The 19,269-nt window shown below is 40.1% G+C and overlaps 1 protein-coding gene across 1 annotated transcript in view; it reads left to right on the top strand.

Moving 5' to 3' along the window:
• Window positions 1–9,261: 9,261 nt before the first annotated feature.
• PAIP2B (poly(A) binding protein interacting protein 2B) overlaps window positions 9,262–19,269 on the top strand; it is a 35,220-nt gene continuing 25,212 nt past the window's right edge. The window contains exon 1 of the mRNA XM_004435563.3: window positions 9,262–9,420. The gene's annotated coding sequence lies outside the window, so the exon portion shown is untranslated. The remainder of the gene's footprint in view (window positions 9,421–19,269) is intronic.

Raw genomic sequence — 19,269 nt, forward strand, 5'->3', positions numbered from 1 at the left:
CTTGCCAGCTTGCTGTGCTGACAGCTCTAATTGCTAAATGAACAGCCTGTGTTTCTAGTGAGGAGAGAGGTTCTCAAAAGAGTGTTTGGGCTCCTGCGGCCCTGGGAAGGGAACACAATATTGTGCAATCAGAAACTACCACCTCAGCAGGAGAGGTCAGCACTGGATTTTCCATTACAGAAGGGGTAAATTTGGAACCTGGAGGCATTCTTGGAATTTTGATTCCGAGAGTATAGTAGGACCCTTCTGATCATTGGGAATGTGGCTGAGCTTTGCTTTCAGAATGCAAGCTACTATATAAAAATAATGGTTTGCAAAAGATAAATGGGGTAGTGGTAGTGGAGTTTATGGGCTCTGCAAACATATTCACAACACGAATCTTTAAAGTCCATCTGTAAATAAATATTTGTTGGGTATGTGCATGTGGAATAGAGAAATCAAGAATACTAGAACATAACCCTTAAAGAGGTGGCACTTTTATTGAGGAATAAACCAGGCAGTCATGATTTATTAGACATAATTAAAAATGCTAGACAAAAAAATGATGAGGATCACATAACAGATACAAGCACTCAGAAGAAGAAAAAAATCATTATTTCCAATTTCTTTAAAACAGATTAATTTGCAAATGAATATTTAGATTATTGAAATCAAGAGAGACCTAAGAAACTGCTGGAGAAATTCTAAAACTATTTTATCAGCCAGTTCTAATCTCAGATTTACTCTGCAAAGTCTCTTTATGTTAAAAGGACCTTTGGCCAAACGTTTGTGATTAACACTGAAAATTGGTAACATTTTCACCCACATAGTCTTGATTTCTTATTATTATACTCATTTATTACATAGCTGTATTTTAGTTTCTGATTGAACTACTTATAAAAGCTAATGCATTAGCTTTCTTATTTTTAAGTTGTGTTAGGAACAATATTTAAGCAAACAGAAAAGTAGAGAGAACAGTACACCAAACAGCCATATACTCCTTACTTGAATCCAAAACTAGTTAACATTTTGTCATATTGACTTTATCTATGTGTATATGTGTGTGTATTACTAAACCATTTCAAAGTAAATTTCAGTTATCATGACAGTTCATTTTTAAATATTTCATCTTGTAGCTCTAAAAATTTAAGAATATTCTCCCTATTAACCATAATACCACCATTACACCAACAAAATGAACAATAATTCACTAATGCTAACATCCAGTACCCATTTATATTTTCCCAACTATTCCAAATATATTTTACAGCTGTTTTAGCTTGCTACTTAAGTGGTCATTGAAATCATCATTACTATTAAATAACTACTGTTAATATCACTTATCTTCTTAATTACATAATGTCCCCTCCTATCCTGTGTTAGGTTGACACCTAACACAAAGGAACTTTGGGTATCTCAGCTCTCTTTAAAGTCCTGGCTAGACCCTTTTTCCCGTTTTTTGCCTTTGTTCCTCACCTTCCTTTTACCTGGTTCCCAACTTCCTAGCTTTATCTGCTTTTTGTCATCCCTCAGACCTGACACCATTGCCCTCTCTAGTCTTGGCCTTGGCTCTCTCCTGGACAGTTTTTGGACCCTCCTTCTGGATTTCTTTATCTCAGCTATTCTACCCTACTTGACCAAAGTGGTGCCAACATAAGCCAAACTATGCCTTTGAGGTTTACTGGGGTCCCCATCTAGGGGGCTAGAACATTTTTACATTTATCTCATAGTGGGTGGGGTGGAGGGGGATTTCAAGCACATGGAGGATCTGACTTTCATAGTTCAACCTTACCAGTCTTACCTTGTCTTTGCTGTGGCTGACCACTCTTCCATGGCCTCATTCCTGCTCCCATCTCTCCATCTGGCATCTTCATATTGATGCTTCATTGAACTATATGTTTGGTGCTGTGCTCCAAGCCTCAACTACAAAAAGGATTTTTCTGCATTCCTGTTGTACTTGGGCAGAGTCTTCCTTCTTATGGTAGGTAGAGAAGGGCCAGATCAGGACACATGGGTGCCGGGGGAAGCTAATAATTTGATGCTCCATTAAATCAATGCTTGAAGAATATTTGTTCAATGTTTCTTTAGAAGTGTGGAGTAGGACTATAGGTGGTCACATACCACTAGCATACTTGACTCAGCAAAACAAAGGCTTGCAGTTAACTGGACCCACTCTTCTTAAAAAATAGCGGTGGAGAAGAGAGGAAGTAATATTGCTGAGGTTGAAATGGAGAGAGGGGCAGGGAGAGAGGGTAGTGACCCAGAAAACCATTTTATTCCAGCTGTTCTTGGGGAAGTGTGTCCGAAGCCAGCTGATATTAGTCCCATGCTACCCATGCTGTCTGAGTTCCCCGGCCTCTCCACACTAAAGGCCAACAACCAGAGCATCTCTTGAAGGACTCATGCCTGCACCCACTAGCATTGCTTGGGCCCCTGGAGCCTCAGCTACCCTGTCACTTCAATGCCAGAGATTCCAGATGTACACCATCTACAGGGAGGCTGAGAAGCTAACCCGTGATCATCCCCCTCCCTAGTACAAGTGTCCAGTTGAACATGTGCCCAGCCTGAGTTCTTGCCAAGCAGCTGCATCCCTCTTCTAGCTTGAAGCTGAAGTTCTTCTCACAAACCATAACAACAATTCCCCAATGAGACCCTAGTGACCTTTGTAAAGAACTCCTACCAGGATGACCAAGGCCTCAGCATTGCTCATCACCATATCCAGGGGCATTGTATATTACTAATGCTCATTCACTCCTTTCCTACTCTGAAAGCACCAGAAATGACTCATTCAGACGGCAAGGTGATTTGTTAGGTGCCTCGAAGTTGCTCTATAATCCAGAGGCTGTAGGCTTTGTTTATCTCTGCTCTGACCTTATCTGAGCCAGTCTGACATTTTATAGTCTCTAGACTTTTAGCTTATAACAAAGTTATGGAACAACTGTTTCTCAGAGGGACATAAGATCTGGTAACCTCAACCCTGTGCCCATATCTCATGGAAGATGACCCTAGAGGGGTAGACCCTAGTAGAGGTCAAATGTTATCCCAGGGAATGAGAATTCCAGCCTAAAGTCAGCTTTTAGCCACTGTTTCCTAAGGGCTCCGCATCTGAAGCTAGGACACACATCCCATCACAGCCTGTAGCAGCTTCCACATTCAGGGAAGTTCTGTTCACGCTAGGCAGCCCGCCTCTTTTTAATGTTCTGAGTTTTTGGTTTCATTCACTCTAGACAGCCAAAACTGCCAGGTGGACGCTCTTTCCCTAAAGCTCAAGGAGCATGTGCTCAGGTTGATGCTCTGTCACCATGCTTCTTGACTAGTTTTAACTAGCCCTAAATATAGTCTACAAAGTACAGAATTAAAAATGACATCCTGTGCATTACGGCTACATGAGACTTCCACCTTGAAGTCAAGGAATACCTGGGAAGCCTGAGGAATTAATGCATCCTTTCCAGTTCCCTTCAACTTCCTCGCATGTTTCTGACCCAGCCTCCTATCATGGACATTTTCCGTATTAGCTTTTATCTGCACCTCCATAGCCAATCTGTTAATCAGTGAGGTCATCTTCCTCCAGTCATTTGACTTCTGACCTAGCCCCCAGTATGCCTCCCAGTTTAGAAGGGTACATCCTTGTCCATCTGAACAGTGCCCACCACACACCGTGATGACCAAACAGAGCATCTCATCCAAAGGCTCAAAGGGAACCTATCATCAACATTGCTGTGCCTCAGCAGAGTTCCTCATCATTGCAGGGTTTATGTTCAACAGTTTGCTCCCTCTCTCTAATGAGGGCACCCCTACCATGTTCCCACATCCCTCTGCACTACCAACCTAAAGCTCCACAAGCTCCATAATAATGATGCTCCAACTGCTGTCATGTCCACTTGACCTTGAGCCTTCAAACCCACCAGACCAGCCTGTGGATCAAAAATGAGAGAATAATAAAGACAGCTATTGCTCGCATTAATTCAGTTGCTTCCCTAGGAATTAACTAGCATCCTCTGAATTTTACTTCCAATCTGTTCTCATCCCAATCCAACTCTTCTCAGCTCTGGACTCTTGACGTTGCCCTCATCTGAGGCTTTGTTCCTGCCCTTTGGATTCACTGAATGAAATTGGTTTTCTGGGCTTGACCCATAGAGTCCTTAAAGACTCTGCCTTATATTCACTGCTTTGGTACATCAGTCATGATGGGTTAGGTCAGGCTGTGGTAACAAACAATCCCAAGATCTCAGAACCTTAGTACAACAAAAGTTTGTCACTCATTCTGTATGTCCAGTGTGAGTCAGCAGGGGGCTCTGCTCATTGTGGTTACTTAAGAGACCCAAGCTGATGGAGGCTCCATCTCAACACCTGCTACATGATCACTGTGTTTGGAAGAAGATGGGGCATATATTGTTCTGGCTCTTGAGATACCTGTCCAGAAATAACACACATTGCTTCCACTCGCATTTCATTGGCCAAAGCAAATCACATACCCATGCGTAACTTTAGAGGGGGAAGAAAAGTGAAATCTCCCATGAGTCTAGAAAAAATACTAGATTATTTTTTAATTATCCTAATGACAGGTCCAGGACCCACTTGTTATGGCCCATTTGCTTGTCACCCCAATCAGGGCCCACTCCAGTACTCCAGTCCCTCTGTTACTCCTTGTTCTTGGAAGAAACTTCCATTCCTTCACCTGTATTCACTCATCCCACATTTGCTCTACAACCTGGTTCCTGCTCTCTGCGTTGCCCCTCAGATGAACTCCCTGTTATATGATCTCTACTTTTGCCTCTGATTCTGGTCTCTGACTTCTGGCTTCAGGCCACATAAACAGAAAGAGGTGCTCTGCCCACAGACTCTGCTTGGAACCTACCAAAGCCAGATTAGTCCTTGCCTGGCCCCTTTCTGACAAGGGAGGTTTAGACACTCAGAGTCCCAGACTTGCAGCTGGAGGACAAATACCAAAGCTGTGTCCAAGGAAGGGTGCCAATGCTGAGGAACTCAGCCAAATCTAGTCATCATGCAAGGAGCCAGAAGCAAGTAACAAGATCCTGAGACAAGGTCAGGGAGCTGGGGAACATGAAATTAAAGACCAGCAGGGAGGATGCTGCAAATAGAAACTCTGTAAACAGGGTCCCATATTCACATTTTAGGGTTTTCTAATTAAATGTCTTTAATCAAAGAGATGCCTATACATGTTTTACAAAATCAATTGGTTTTACCAGGCTTTTTTTTTTTTTAAACCAGGCTTTTAACAAAAATCACCAGTCCCCTTCTCTGCTATTGAGGAAATCTTTTCCAACATTTTTACCTATTTCTTTTGATATGTATATATCCTCATTTATTAATAACTTGGTTATATATTTATTCTTGAAATTTTTTTAGTTTTAGACTATCTATTTAGTCTATCACCTTTCTGCTGTGAAATATGGAGAATGAGCTCTCTCATGCTGCTCACTACATACTTTCCTCCTCCCTATCCTCCCAGTGTTGTTATATCCCAAATTTTGTTAACTCCATATTCAGTGTTAACATGATTATGACTATGTAAATATTGTCATAGAGGCAGCAGAGCATAGTGATTAGGAGTAAGAACTCTGGAGATAGATTACCTGGATTTGAATCCTGTCTCCATCCCTAGATGTGTGTGATAGGCTGAATAATGTCTCCTCAAAGATGTCCATGCCCTAATCCCAAGAACCTACAAATATATTATCTTACATGGTAAAAGGGATTTTGTAGATATGATTAAGTTAAGGATTTTGAGATGGAGAGATTATCCTGGGTTACCAGATGGGCCCAATGTAAACACCAGGATCCTATTAAGAGGAAGGCAGAAGAATCAGAGTAGGAGAGAGAAGATGTAAGCATGCGAGCAGAAATCAGAGGGAGAGAAGATGCTATGCTGCCAGCTTTGAAAGTGGAGGAAGGGACCACAAGCCATGGAATGTAGGTGGCTTCTAGATTTTTTCCCTGTTTTTTAACTAGCCACTTGGTCATCCAGACCTTGCACTATCAGAAATACTCTAGGACACTATCAACAGAGAAAAAAGGAAACACACAGAATGGAAGAAAATATTTGCAAATCATATATCTGATAAGGGAATAATATCCAGAATAAATACAGAACTCCTAAAACTAAAAAACAAAAAAACAACCTGATTTAAAAATGTGCAGAAGACTTGTATAGACCTTTCTCAAAGGAGATATACAAATGTCCAATAAGCACATGAAAAGATGCTCAGCATCACTAATAGTTAGGCCAATGAAAACCCAAACCACAATGAGATACAACTTCACACTCCTTAGATTAGCTATTATTTAAAAAAACACAGAAAATAACAAGTGCTGGCAAGGATATGGAGAAATTGGAAAGCTTGTGCACTGTTGGTGGGAATATAAAATGGTACAGCTGCTGTGGAAAACGGTATGGTGGTTCCTCAAAAAATTAAACATAGAATTACCATATGGTCCAGCAATTCTCCTTGTGGGTATATACCCAAAAGAATTGAAAGCAGGGACTTGAACCAATATTTGTATGCCAATGTTCATAGCAGCATTATTCACAGTAGTCAAACTCCATTACAGATGAATGGGTAAACAAAAGGTGGCGTATACATACAATGGAACATTATTCAGCTTTAAAAGAGAATGAAATTCTGATACATGCTACAATATGAATGAACCTTGAAGACATTATACCTAGGGAAATAAGTCAGACATGAAAGGACAAGTATTGTATGATTTTGCTTATATGAGATACCTATAGTAGTCAAATTCATAGAGACAGAAGTAGAATGGAGATTTCCAGGGGATGGGGGAGTGGTGGATAGGGAGTTATTGTTTAATGGGTACAGAATTTTAGTTTGGGATGATTAAAACATTCTGGAGATGGATAGTGGTGATGGTTGCACAACAATGTGAATGTACTAATGAACTATAATGAACTGTATACTTAAAAATGGTAAAAATAGTAAAATTTATGTTATGTGTATTTTACCACAATAAAAATAAAAGAGATACTCTTCAAGGATGAAGATTTATCACCATGACACCAATGGGATGTGGGGAAGGATTGGTAGACTCCCCCTGTCTCTCTCTCTCAAACTGACACCATTCCCTCTAACTTCATGACTGGTGATTGTCTCCTATCTGTCCATTTGAACTCCTCTTTATTCTGCATATCACCACCACACTGCTACCTCCCTTCTTCATTGTCTTTTGGCTTCCATAGTTTCTGATGAGAAGTCTGCTGTAATTCTTCCCCCCCACCCCCGTATGTAACATACCTTTTCTCTCTGTCTGCTTTTAAAATTTTCTCTTTTTCATTGGTGATATCCAGTCATGAAGTTATAAGAGACAATTTCAGTGGGAGGGAGGGAAACAACAAGAGCCCACCAACCCTTCCCTATATCCCATTGCTATCTTGATAATAAATCATCCTTGAAAAGTATTTCTGATTGTGTAAGGACATAAAGTGGATCTAAAGATCTTATTTTTCAAAGCTATGACATCACGTAAGCCCCTCTCTCATCATGCACCTGAAGGCCACCTTAGGAAAAGAAGCAGTGGAGGGTATGGGGAAGTTATCTTGGAGACAGATTTTTTTTTCTTTCTTTTTTATATATATATATATATATTTTTTTTAATTGTGGTAACACTGGATTATAACATTGTACACTTTTCGGGTATACATCATTATATTTCGATTTCTGTGTAGATTACATCATATTCACCACCCAAAGACTAATTACCATCAATCACCATACACATGTGCCTAATCACCCCTTTTGCCCTCCTCCCTCCCCACTTCCCCTCTGGTAACCACCAATCCAATCTGAGAGAGTTTTTTCCAAAAAGAGATAAGTATTTCCTGTAGGATCCATTTAAATTATTTAATCAGATAAAGCTTAAAACTGGAGTAGGCATCTTAAAATGATCTATACCTAATAACATAAGTTGCAAATACATGAAGCAATGTGACTAGTGATCTTGGTGTTGTGCAATGTAGCGGCCCTGTTTTCCAGCCTCCTTCCCACTCTTCACTTCACATTATTCATGTTTCTGTTCAATGCTCCTTCCAGCTCTTATCTAACCATTCTACCTAAAACAGCCATTCCCTCAACCGTTCCTTAACCTTGCTTTATTTTTCTTTGTGGCACTTAATCACAACATGACATTTTATTATTTATGGGTTACTTATTTATTGTTAGTCTCCTCCACTAGAGAATAAGCACCATGGGTGCATCTTCATTGTCTTGTTCATATTATATACCCAGAGCCTAGATCAGAGCCTGGAACATCATTGCATATGCTCAATAATACTTGTTGAATGAATGAATTTATGTCTTTATTATATTATTTGTATTATGTATATTTTTAACACATTTATTTAACTACTATGTTATTTAATCTGACTTTAACTGTCTTTTTCATTTTTATCATTTATCCACTCATTGTGCAATCATTTACTAAGCTTCTACTTTATGTTATGTATATAGTTAGCGTGAGAGGTGGGGAGAGACAAAGATGTATAAAGTAAGACTTCCATTAAGAAATCCCCACTTCTGAAGGATAAAATTCAAAGTCCTTAGCAAGCAAAGATTGGAAATCCAAGGGGAAAATAAGGTTTTATTTTTTTTTAAAGCACTCAAGAAGTTAGGTTTGTTTTTAGAAATGTGGAAGAGTCCCTCTGCTTCCTTCCAGCTCCTCTAAGGAGCCCAGCTCCCCTGTTTTCCGCAATGGAGCGCAGCACCAACTCTTAGCCAGCCTTGCTCGAAGCTCCTCCCTTTATAATTGACAGCTGGGGAAAGACCACGGAGGCCCGCCCCCACGCCCCTCCTTGCTGGACTGAGTGGCGCAACCAAGTGGGAGGGGCTGCTGGTTCAGCCAATGGAAGGAAGCAGGAGCAAGAGCCCGTGTAAACAAACCCAGAGATGCTGCGCCTTGGGCTCCTCCCCCACGTGGGGGGCTGGACGCGTCCCTGGCCCAATGTCTGTCCAGGACTAGCGTAGTGTTCTTTCAGCCAATGAGAGCCAGTGTCTCCCGCAAGGAGGCGCTCCACCCGGAGGGAAAGAACGAAGGGAGCGAAAAGACAGATGTTATTACGAATCAGAAGCTGGAACTTCTGAAGGAGTGGGCGGGAACTGCTTCACATTTAGACCAATAAGCACTACACATGCCCTTCTAGGTAACTGAGCGGCATCCTCTTTGGTCCAATAAACGAGTGGGGCGGTGCCCAGCAACCAATGGCTTGGGTTCGGGGGCGGGGTGAGGAGCCAGTGTGCGGTAAGAGGTAACCTGGCGAGTGGTAGCGCCGCTTCTCCCGTGCTGTGGCTCATGCTTTGGTACTAGAGGCCGAGGCTATTCTGGCGACGGCAACCTCTGCGGCGACGGCTGAGGCTCTCGGAGAAGTGGCGGAGTACGGTCTGGAGGAAGGGCTTGTGGTCAGCCCAGGTGGGCTCGGGCTCCTGGGCTGCCGGGGAGGGGCCCCGCGGGAAGTCTCGCTCTCCCGGCTCTGGGGGCGCCCTACGCCTCCCTTTCTGCCGCCGTCGGGGCTGTGAGGGGCGGCGCGCGCCTGACTGAGGCTCCTGTGGGGAGCGTGAGCCGGCGGCTCCCACGTCGCGGCGGTCGGCGAGAAGGGGTGTCCGCTGGGGTTAACCTCTGCCCCTCGGGGGCGCTAGGGGGTCTTAGTCCCTTTCTCCCCGCACAGGCGCGCTGTTCCTTCCCCGCCCCCCAACTTTCCTGAGCCCCTTCAGCCCACTTCTAACGCTCGGACTGAAATCTCTGGCTTGCGAGTTCCCCTGCTACTCCAGTGCAACACTGCTAGGCAAATGGACCAGTGCTGCATCCCCGGGTCCCCTTCCCGGGGCGGGCAGGGAGAGGAGTTGCGCATTTTCGCCCCTCCCCCATTCTCGGGACCACCCCCCCCTCCCCGGGCGTTCTCTGCGTTTCTTCTACTCTTTCCACCTCCCGCTTTACTCCAGACCTCGTTCTTAGTACCTAATTTGAGTTAGGGACCTTGGCCACTTGCCTTCTTCCTTTCTTTTCCCGAGTGAGCCCTTTACCCTCTCCCACTCCTTAAATTTCATTCTCATCTCTCACGGAAACTAACATTTTCCGCTTGCCCCTTCCAGGCAGCTGGAAGGTGAACGCAAGAGAGGCGGAATACACTGTACAGGGAGATTTACAAGGTTGGGAACTTTAATCGGTTTTGTCAGTGGTAAACCATTCTTGTCTTCCTTAAAATGGCATTTGATCAGTGTATCCTCTCTAGAATCTTTGTCCCAGGACGATTGTTTTGGTGATAATTTCTGAAAAGGCAAGTGAGAAGAGTTTACTGGCAGCAAGAAATTAAAAATGTATTATTATTTTTTTTTGAGTAGATAGAGTTGGATTATACTTTAAACAGCTTAACTGGTGTGGCAGAGAGTTTGCAGTGTAAGTAAGGGCCTGAGGAGGCTAGTTTGTCATAAAATATAGGACATACTTTAGCTGTATGGCACAGTGTGATTTGATCACACCCAGCCTATGGATAATATAGTATTGAATATGTTTTAAAACAACATTCTTTATTCCCCTTTCACGGAGAATTTGTATTCACCTTCATAGTGTATCGATTTGGTTTCAATAGTGTTGGTTCTAGCCATATGTTTCTAGATATAGTGCAGACTATGTTGTGCCTAAATAAAATTATGCCACGAATTTTATAGGGAAAAAGTAACTCACCACATTTAGTTTTGATTGAGACTTTAGAGTTTTGAAAATATTAATTGAGATATTGACAGTGAGGGTTTTGTTTTGGGGGATGGAGGAAATTGAAGTATTGGGATAAGCCTGATGGGCCCCTTAGGCTGTGTATGTATGAAAGAGAGAGCGTGCAGGAGAGAAAATACACGTGTACAAAACGTAGTAGATTCTAACAGTGTGTAGTTTCATGACTTTACATAAATTGGAATGGTTTTTCCTGGTCCTCAGTGGTGAAATGTAAGCAGTGAGTTTAACATCATGTCCACTGTATTTTGCCAGAGTTTTGCAAACTTTTGTGAAAAATTCTTAGTTTTTCTTATTCTGTTCGTAACATATATATCAGTATGCTTCCTTGTATTTTACTATATGGTAAGACTGTATCTTCTATATAGAGAAATAAGTCTAGTAGAGTGAATTAAAAGGAATCTTTACTCTGAGGAGGCAGCATTGTCTAATGGACCATATGTTTGAGCCCTGTTAGTAAATCACACTAAAAAGAGGAAGATCTTAAAGCTATTCTGACAAATGCCCACGTTTCTAGAACAATAAGCAGAATTTATGACAGAATTATTAGCAGTCATTAAAGAAAAGTCCTGGACAAATTGCAAGTCTGTGAGTTGGTCACTATTGTGAATTGGTATAAGGTTGCAGTTGAAAACCAAAGTTAGTTTTGTAGTCTTTTCAGGTTTTTTTTTCTTTAGTAATTACTAATTTGCACATTTAAAGACTATAGTTGTGATTTCTTCCTAGAGACCTTGCCTTTAAGGAGTTTGTTTTTGCTGAGGAAGATTCGCCCTGAGCTAACATTTGTTGCTGTTCTTCCTCTTTTTGTTGAGGAAGATTCACCCTTAGCTAACATCTGTTGCCAGTCGTCTTCTATTTTGTATGTGAGCTGCCGTCACAGCATGGCTGCTGACAGAGGAGTAGTGTAGGTCCGTGCCTGGGAACTAAACCCAGGCCACCGAAGTAGTGTGTGCCGAACTTAACCACTAGGTCACCAGGGCTGGCCCAGGAGTTCATAGTTTAATGGAAGAGAGACGTGTAAACCAAGAAAAATGCAGAGGGAGAGGTTGTGCAGTATAGGGTGTGTACAGGGCACAGAGAAGCACTGTGGCCCTGTGTCAGAACCTCTTCTCATCTCCTACTGCTCTGGACTTTCCAAAGGGCCATTTCCTGAACCTGCCTGTTTATTTCACACACCTGGGCCTCTTTCTGGAGGCTCTGCTGTTTCTCCTTTTCCACATCATATGTGCCTGGGGAGGTCCTGTTTCAAAATCTTCTTGAAGCCTGCCGCTGGCCTCCACTCCATCCAAATAATTATGTTCTATATCTTTCTGTTGTTTTGTTATAAATAATTACAGTTGATTCTCATTAGTCACAGTAATTGTGGTCTATAAAGTCACCTAGAACACTAAATTAGCAAATACTGAACCATTGCGGGGAAAATATGTACATACATAAATATCTCACATTGATTATAATCTTAAATCCTAAATACAACTCACCCTGACAGATTCTATTGTCTTTATTTTACAAAAGAGAAAATGAGGTTCAGAAGTGTCACATGACTTGCCTGAGGCTGCCCCCTTAACTGGTGCCAGAATTAGGATTCAAACCCTGTCCTACTGGTCCCGGAGCCAGAGCTTCTTGCTCTGCACTGCACTGCCCCCTGCCGTCAGTGTCCTTTAGTCATCTCTGAGAGCTGAAACAAGAAGGCAGAGTGTTGTCTTGTTCGACCTTAGCTGGGAACATGCCCAAGGGGTGATTCAAAATTTATGCCACTCTGTGCATGCCCATGAATGACTGTGAAAGCACCATGAGTATTGATTTTTGGAGTTACAAATTTTAGCAAGTAGGTGAATTTGCAAGTATGGGATCCACAAGAGGTGAGGGTCACCTGTACTTGTAAATGACCCTTGGGGTCTGTTTCATGGTAACCCTCCCCTAAACCACTGTAAAATGTTCCCTTAGCTTCTGTGAGAATTCGTTCACGTATTCATTTATTCAACAAATATTTATTAAGCACTTACTATAAGCCAGGCTCTGTTTTAGACTGTGATGAACAAACTAGAGATTAAGCTTCTGCCCTTATAGATGTTATATTTGAGTAAGAGGGACAGACATTCTGGAGCTGAGGGGAGAGGTCCAGGTTGGAATTATAGATTAACTTGATGAAGGTGAAACCCAGTGTCCCCCCCCACCACCACCACTTCACATCCTCTACCATACTGACTTCCAGAACATTTGTTCTCTTGTGCATAAACTCTTCCTTTTGAGCCTTGCTCCATTGACCTGTGTCAGCCTCTACTTGCCATTAGTTGATTTTGAGGCCATTTACCCATATAACTGACAAGATATTCTAGAAGAATCAGGCTGACCTGGTCTTTGATTTCTGGCTTTGCCACCTACCAACTGAGTGAGTTTGGTCAAGCTGTCGAAGCTTTTAAGCCTGATTCCTAATTTCAAAAGTGGTGATATGATTTGTTAGGCCCTTGTAAGTTACAAGGAAGAGGCACACACATATTACCTTCAATGATGAGAGTTTAATGTAAACTTGAATGGGAAATCATCTCAGCAGCCATATTGTCCCTTGGCCCTAGTGTTTTCAAAACTTTATAGAACAATAACTTAGCAGTATTTAGAATAGGATTTGAACTCTGGAGACCTGCCTTCTTTTACTTTGTTCACCAACATTTGTATTTCCCAAGAGAAATCATCTGATTGGATAGGTTTGTCCCCTTCTAAAACGGAGGACCCTTATTGTGCAGAATTTTGAGCCAAGCCATGTCCTAGGTGATCTCCCTCAAGTTCAACCTACAGATTGTCTTTAGTTAGGGCTCTGAGTCCTGGTCCAGTCGTTTGTGGCCAAAGAAGTAGGGTTGGTTTCATGCGTTGTCTGTCCCACAGACTGCAGCATATACAAAAAGAATCCCTTGGAGACAGTTTCTTCAGAAGACAACTGAGGGTATGGAAATCCTTAGAGTTTCATGGACTTCTGTCTAATTCAAATATCTATCTAACATGATCATAGGTAATGTTTAATAAAGCACCTAACAAAGTAATTGACACATGTCACAACATTTCCATAAATCTTCCTTTTGGTGTTGCATTTAATATGATTATAGTGTGGTTATTTGTTCATGTGGCTGCTTCCTTACTAGACTATGAGCTCCATGAGGGCAGGGTCCACATCTTCATCCTTCTATCCTTGGCACTTAGTTCAGTGCCTGATAATATAGTAATAGATGCACAAATGTATAACTTGAGGACTTCCTAACTCCTCCTGAAAGGATGGGAGGATGTGAAGGCTTCCCAGAGAAGGCATTGTTTAAGCTGGTTCTTAAAGGATGAGTAGTCATATTTTCTGGATGAATAAAACCTTGAGACAGCATTCCAAGCAGGGATCAGCAGGTGCAAAGGCACAGAGATCTAAAAAGATAATGAAGTTTACTGGACACTCCTGGTAGATTAAAAAAATCAAAGAAAAAGCAAACAAACAAAAATCACCTAAGTAAAAACTATGAATGGATTTGGCCAAAGGGCATGTCACAACTGAGTTAACCATGACAATAGCTGCTCAGTTATGGATGCAAGTTTTAGAGAGAAAGCATAACATTCTCAAGTTGTTGGTAGGGTATCCATCAGTTTAGAAATACAGGTATTGAATTCTGGGAACTATCACACTGTAGTGAAATTATTTACTTCTTCATCACGAAGCTCACATGTGTCCCACACTGTTCAAGGTACTGAAAATATGATCAAACTTATTCTCAAAGAGCTCACAAGCTAGCAATGAGAGAGATGGATGAACTGATTTTTCATGTGATAAGTGAGGTAATATATGAATAAAATGCAGTGTAAACCAGGAGAAAGGACTAGTTAGTAATATGTGGAGCACTGGGGGAAGAGTTCTCAAATGAGGTGATAATTGAGCTAGGCTTTGGTGAGTGAAGAGGAAGGAGTTCACTAGACTGAAAGCAGGGACTTTTTGAAGACATATTGTGTGGTAGGAAAGATTTAAGAATTATCCATTTTTGCCATATCTGTTGTGGGTGTTCAATTAAAAGTTAAATTTTTTCAACCAGTTTCTCTTAGCACAAGATGTGAATGATTATGCCATAGTAGAATTTTGTGTCAAAATAAACTGAGTTAAACAAAGGTATCTATAGTGCAGGACTTCTCTAGAGCCTTTATTATATTAATGTCCATTTTGATTTGTGGATCTCCAAAAGGGGTACATTGTATTTAACCATGGCGTCTCCTTTTCCCCCCTGCAGCATACCTAAACATGTTGTGGAACAGAATTATATGAGACAGTTTGAGGAATGAGTTAAATATATACCAAACCAAGATTTATCAGTGGTCTCTATGTGCATTGTAAAATAACCTGTCTAATCTTATAGAAAAGAAGCAAAGACATTTGGAGAGAAAGACTACATTCTAGCTAAGTTATCATGACCTTAGTAAGTCCCAAACTTTAAAAAAATTGTTATATAATCACCCCCTCCCCTGAAAAGCATGGCATATTCATATTTTGAAATTCCATAAGGTGATTGGAGACACCCCGGGGTGTTGCAGAACCAGAGCAGGAGTCAATGTTGGTGGCAAAGGCAAACGTCTTAAAAGTGAGAATCTTCCAGCTGGAGAGGATACTGCTTTTATTATGCATGCATTTTAGGCCATATTAGACATACGTTTTGCCAGTTAGGTATTTTATTTAGGAACATACTGAAAATCCACACCCTCTTCTGACTCTGGAATTCTGGAGGTTGTATGCCAATGTTCTCCTTTCAGTAAGATCTGATTATATGAGCATTAGGGACTGAGGCTTTATGCTGTGTAATTTTAATTCATCTGTCAAATTCTGGTTATGTGATTAACTCTCGGTATTGTTAAAATTAAGGAAGCAACAATCATGTTTTTGTAGCGTGCTGAATTTGAAGTCAGATCTAGGTTTGCAAGTTGTTTCTGCCAGCTTTCTATTTGAATGACTTTGGGCAGAACTACCTAATCGTCTGTTGCCTCCTTTTCCATTTTGATAAAGTGAAAATACATAGGGTTAGTGTAAGAAATAAATGATGCACATGAATATAGTTTATGAACTCTGAAGCACTATACAGATATAAGACAGACTGATGGAATGTATCCAGATTAATTTGAATTAACATTTAATTTTATATTACAAAAATAGTACATATTTACCATTGTAAAATTAGAAAGTGTTGATAGCCAAAAAGGGGGAAAAAAACTACAAAGCACGTCGTAGATCCACCATACTGAGACAATGGTTAACATTTTGATGGATATATTTTATACTTTCTATGTGTATTCATGTGTATGCATGTGTGTGTGTGTGTGTGCTTTTTTTTTTTTTTTTATAGAAATGGGTTCATCGTGGGTGTTTTGTTTAGTCACTTTATTTTTATGAGATAAGTCCCCTAAGAGTACAAGTGCCTGGTTCAAGGAATTGTTAAGTCTTTTGCTACATATTGTTGTATATAATGAGAACTAGAAAAGGAGCTAACTTCTCAGCCTGGTGAACATGTGGCCTTGTGGTAATCTAATATCCTGAACTACTTCAGAACCTTCATGAAAGGCACATTCAGTATGTGCATGGTTATGCTTGACATTGTTTGTAATGGCATGATAGGGATGACTCCAGGGTTTGTCAGCAGGGAACTGGTTAAATAAACTTTGGTACATCCAAACCATGGAATATTGTATAGCTATAAAAAAGAATGAAGAACATCTATGTACCGATATAAAAGAGTTCTAAAATATATTATGATTTTTAAAAAAGGAACAAGGTATAGAACAGTGTGTTTAGTATGCTAATTTTTGTGTTGAGAGAGAAAGAAGGGTAGAATAGGAATATACATTCGTATTTGCTATAATTGCAAAAAAGAAATTCTAAAATGGTATATAAGTAACCAATAAAAGAAATAGGAGTGGGAATGGGATTTCACCATATCTTTGTATATATTTATATATTTAAAAAATTTTTTTGAATCGTATTTGTATTACCTTTTCAAAAAATTCGAGTGAATGAATGAAATGGGGTTATGAGAAAGAGGGAAGAAAAAAGGATCTGAGGGGCTGCACATCTTTTTGGTACCAGGTGAATACATAGCAACAGCAGCAACCCCAGGAAGGGGTTGGCAGCCTCTTTTTTCTCCCTTTACTCAAGTTTGTGTATTTTAAAAATACTTTGAGAACAATAAAGGAATTTAAAACAACATTTCCAGATGTCAGTCCTCATTGCTTTAAGAGCTGCTTTCTTGTCCATATTCACTTGTAGTATTTTTCATATGCATACATATTATTTTCAGTTGAAATCACACTTTTCATATTTTTGAACTTAAGATTGTATTATTTTGTGTGTTGCTACAGAAGGACCTTTAAAAAAAAATGAAGGTAGGGCAGCTTTGTTTAATGCACATCCCAAAAGTGGGCTGATCACCTCATGAGGCAGGAATTCAAGCCCTCTGGTCTACATGTGACACACATACATGAGAATAAATAAGAAAAAGAAGAGATTGAAATATATATATATATATATATATATAAAAATAACATTTCTCCCTGATTATAAAAGAAACCACACTCTTTTTTATGATAATTCAGAAAACAAAATATAAAGAAAAGTGATCTTTAATTTTGCCACCTAAAACATTCTGACTTTTTTTGCTTTTTAGACCTTTTTTAATACCTATAAACGTTTTTAAAAGTAGAATCATAATATGTATGTATTTCTGGCAACTATGAGGTACTTGTAGTTTTTTTTTTTCCTTTGCCTGTTAATACAAAATGCATTTTGATATTTCTTAATTTTAGACCATGCTTGCATTTCCAAGCTGAACTCTATTTGATCAAAGTGTTTTTGTTTTGTTTTATTTTTAAATAAATTGCTTGATTTTATTTGCTCATGTTTTATTTGAAATTATATGTTTGTAACATGGAGATTGGTCTGTGGGTTTCTTTTGTGCTATTTGTGTTGTGTTTGATGTGTTGAGCTACTTGTATAGTAATCCTTAAAAGGCTCTCTTCATTTGTTTGTACTCTGAAACAGTTACATGGCAATTACCTGCTTTTTGAAAGTAGGTGCTGTGTGGACTATAGACTGGTCTTGCCCACCCTTTAAAATGCAATAATCTCAGGGGAAGTGAAGTTTTAACATAGTGATTTTAGTATAAACAGGAGCAGAACAGAATGTAATTATCTAGTGAGAGCTTACTTTTGTTTGATGGTAGTGTTCTTGGTGTCTTTTTATTACCAAGGCTAGTGCTGAGATATGACACTCACCTTCAGGGTTTACGGGATCTTTGTTTTAATACTGTTGGACGGATGTAACTGTGTTGTTCTGCAGCCTTGCAGATACACAGAATGTGCCTGCCAGGGCTCTGCTTTATCCCCACTAAAAGCAAGAAGTAATGCAGTAAAACTTTGCCTAGCTAGAAGCTTTTGAAGAATAGTGTATTCTGGTTTAATTCTATTAACTTGGAAGTATGAAGGTGAAAAAAAATCCTAAACTTTAATTCCATGTTGAATACAATTCTAAGGTGTAGCAAATAATTGAACTTTTCTTCTCTAGTAAGTTTGATATATTCATACCTATTTCATATTTTATTGTACAGAATTCCTAAAGTGTCTGAGGCTCATATTCTGAAGGTTCTTTTTTAGAACTTCAGATGTAAGAGGATGTAAATGGTATTGTGTGAAATCAGGCTGGATGGGAACTGATGCCTGTTAAGTATACATTTCAGACTAAATCTCTGATTGCTGCTTGTTTTCTTATTTATCTCATGAAAATAAAGCACATTAGATTGAGGATGGGAGTTGTGAGGAGATTATGTCTTTTAATTGGAGGTCTTTATTTGCTATCAAGATAGAATTTATAGTACCCCTAGCTTTGGACCTACAGAAGGAAACACATTTTTCTACTTGCTGTCTACCAGTGGTTCTCAAATATAAGCGTGCTTCAGAATCACCTGGAGGGCTTATTACAACACAGATTGCTGGGTCCCACCCATAGTTTCTGATTCAACTCGGCAGGGGCGGTGGGTGGGGCTGATAATTTGCATTTCTGACAAGTTCCCAGGTGATACTGATGCTGCTGGGCCAGGGACTATATTTTGAGAACCACTGCTGTATAGTAACTGTAAATACTAGAAATCTAGTTTCAGAAGAAAATTGAATTTGGTCTGGGAGTATAAGAAGGGCACAGGTTGTGGAGCAAATCATGAAAGATTCAACTGTCTGCTGCCAGCATAGTGTTGTGTTCAGGTAAATAGCAGTAAACAGTGACATAACACAATCCTTGTTTCATGATTGGGAGTCCTAGACAAATATAAAGCAAGAAATTCCGTTTCATTTGCAAGGCTTAGAGACCAAGGGATTCTGGTCAAATAGGATTTAGTGATTAACCCCACGAGAATAGGGGTTATTTATATGTCCTTTTTGTCTCCCCATATCCCTTACCATTTAGCCTTGCTTTAGAAGGGTCCAGTAATTTTTTTAACTGGGAAAGAACTTTGAGTACTTATTAAATTGTAAGTT

This window comes from Ceratotherium simum, chromosome 11 (assembly GCF_057802395.1).
Source record: "Ceratotherium simum simum isolate JZ-2026a chromosome 11, ASM5780239v1, whole genome shotgun sequence".
In the NCBI taxonomy this organism is placed as follows: Eukaryota; Metazoa; Chordata; class Mammalia; order Perissodactyla; family Rhinocerotidae; genus Ceratotherium; species Ceratotherium simum.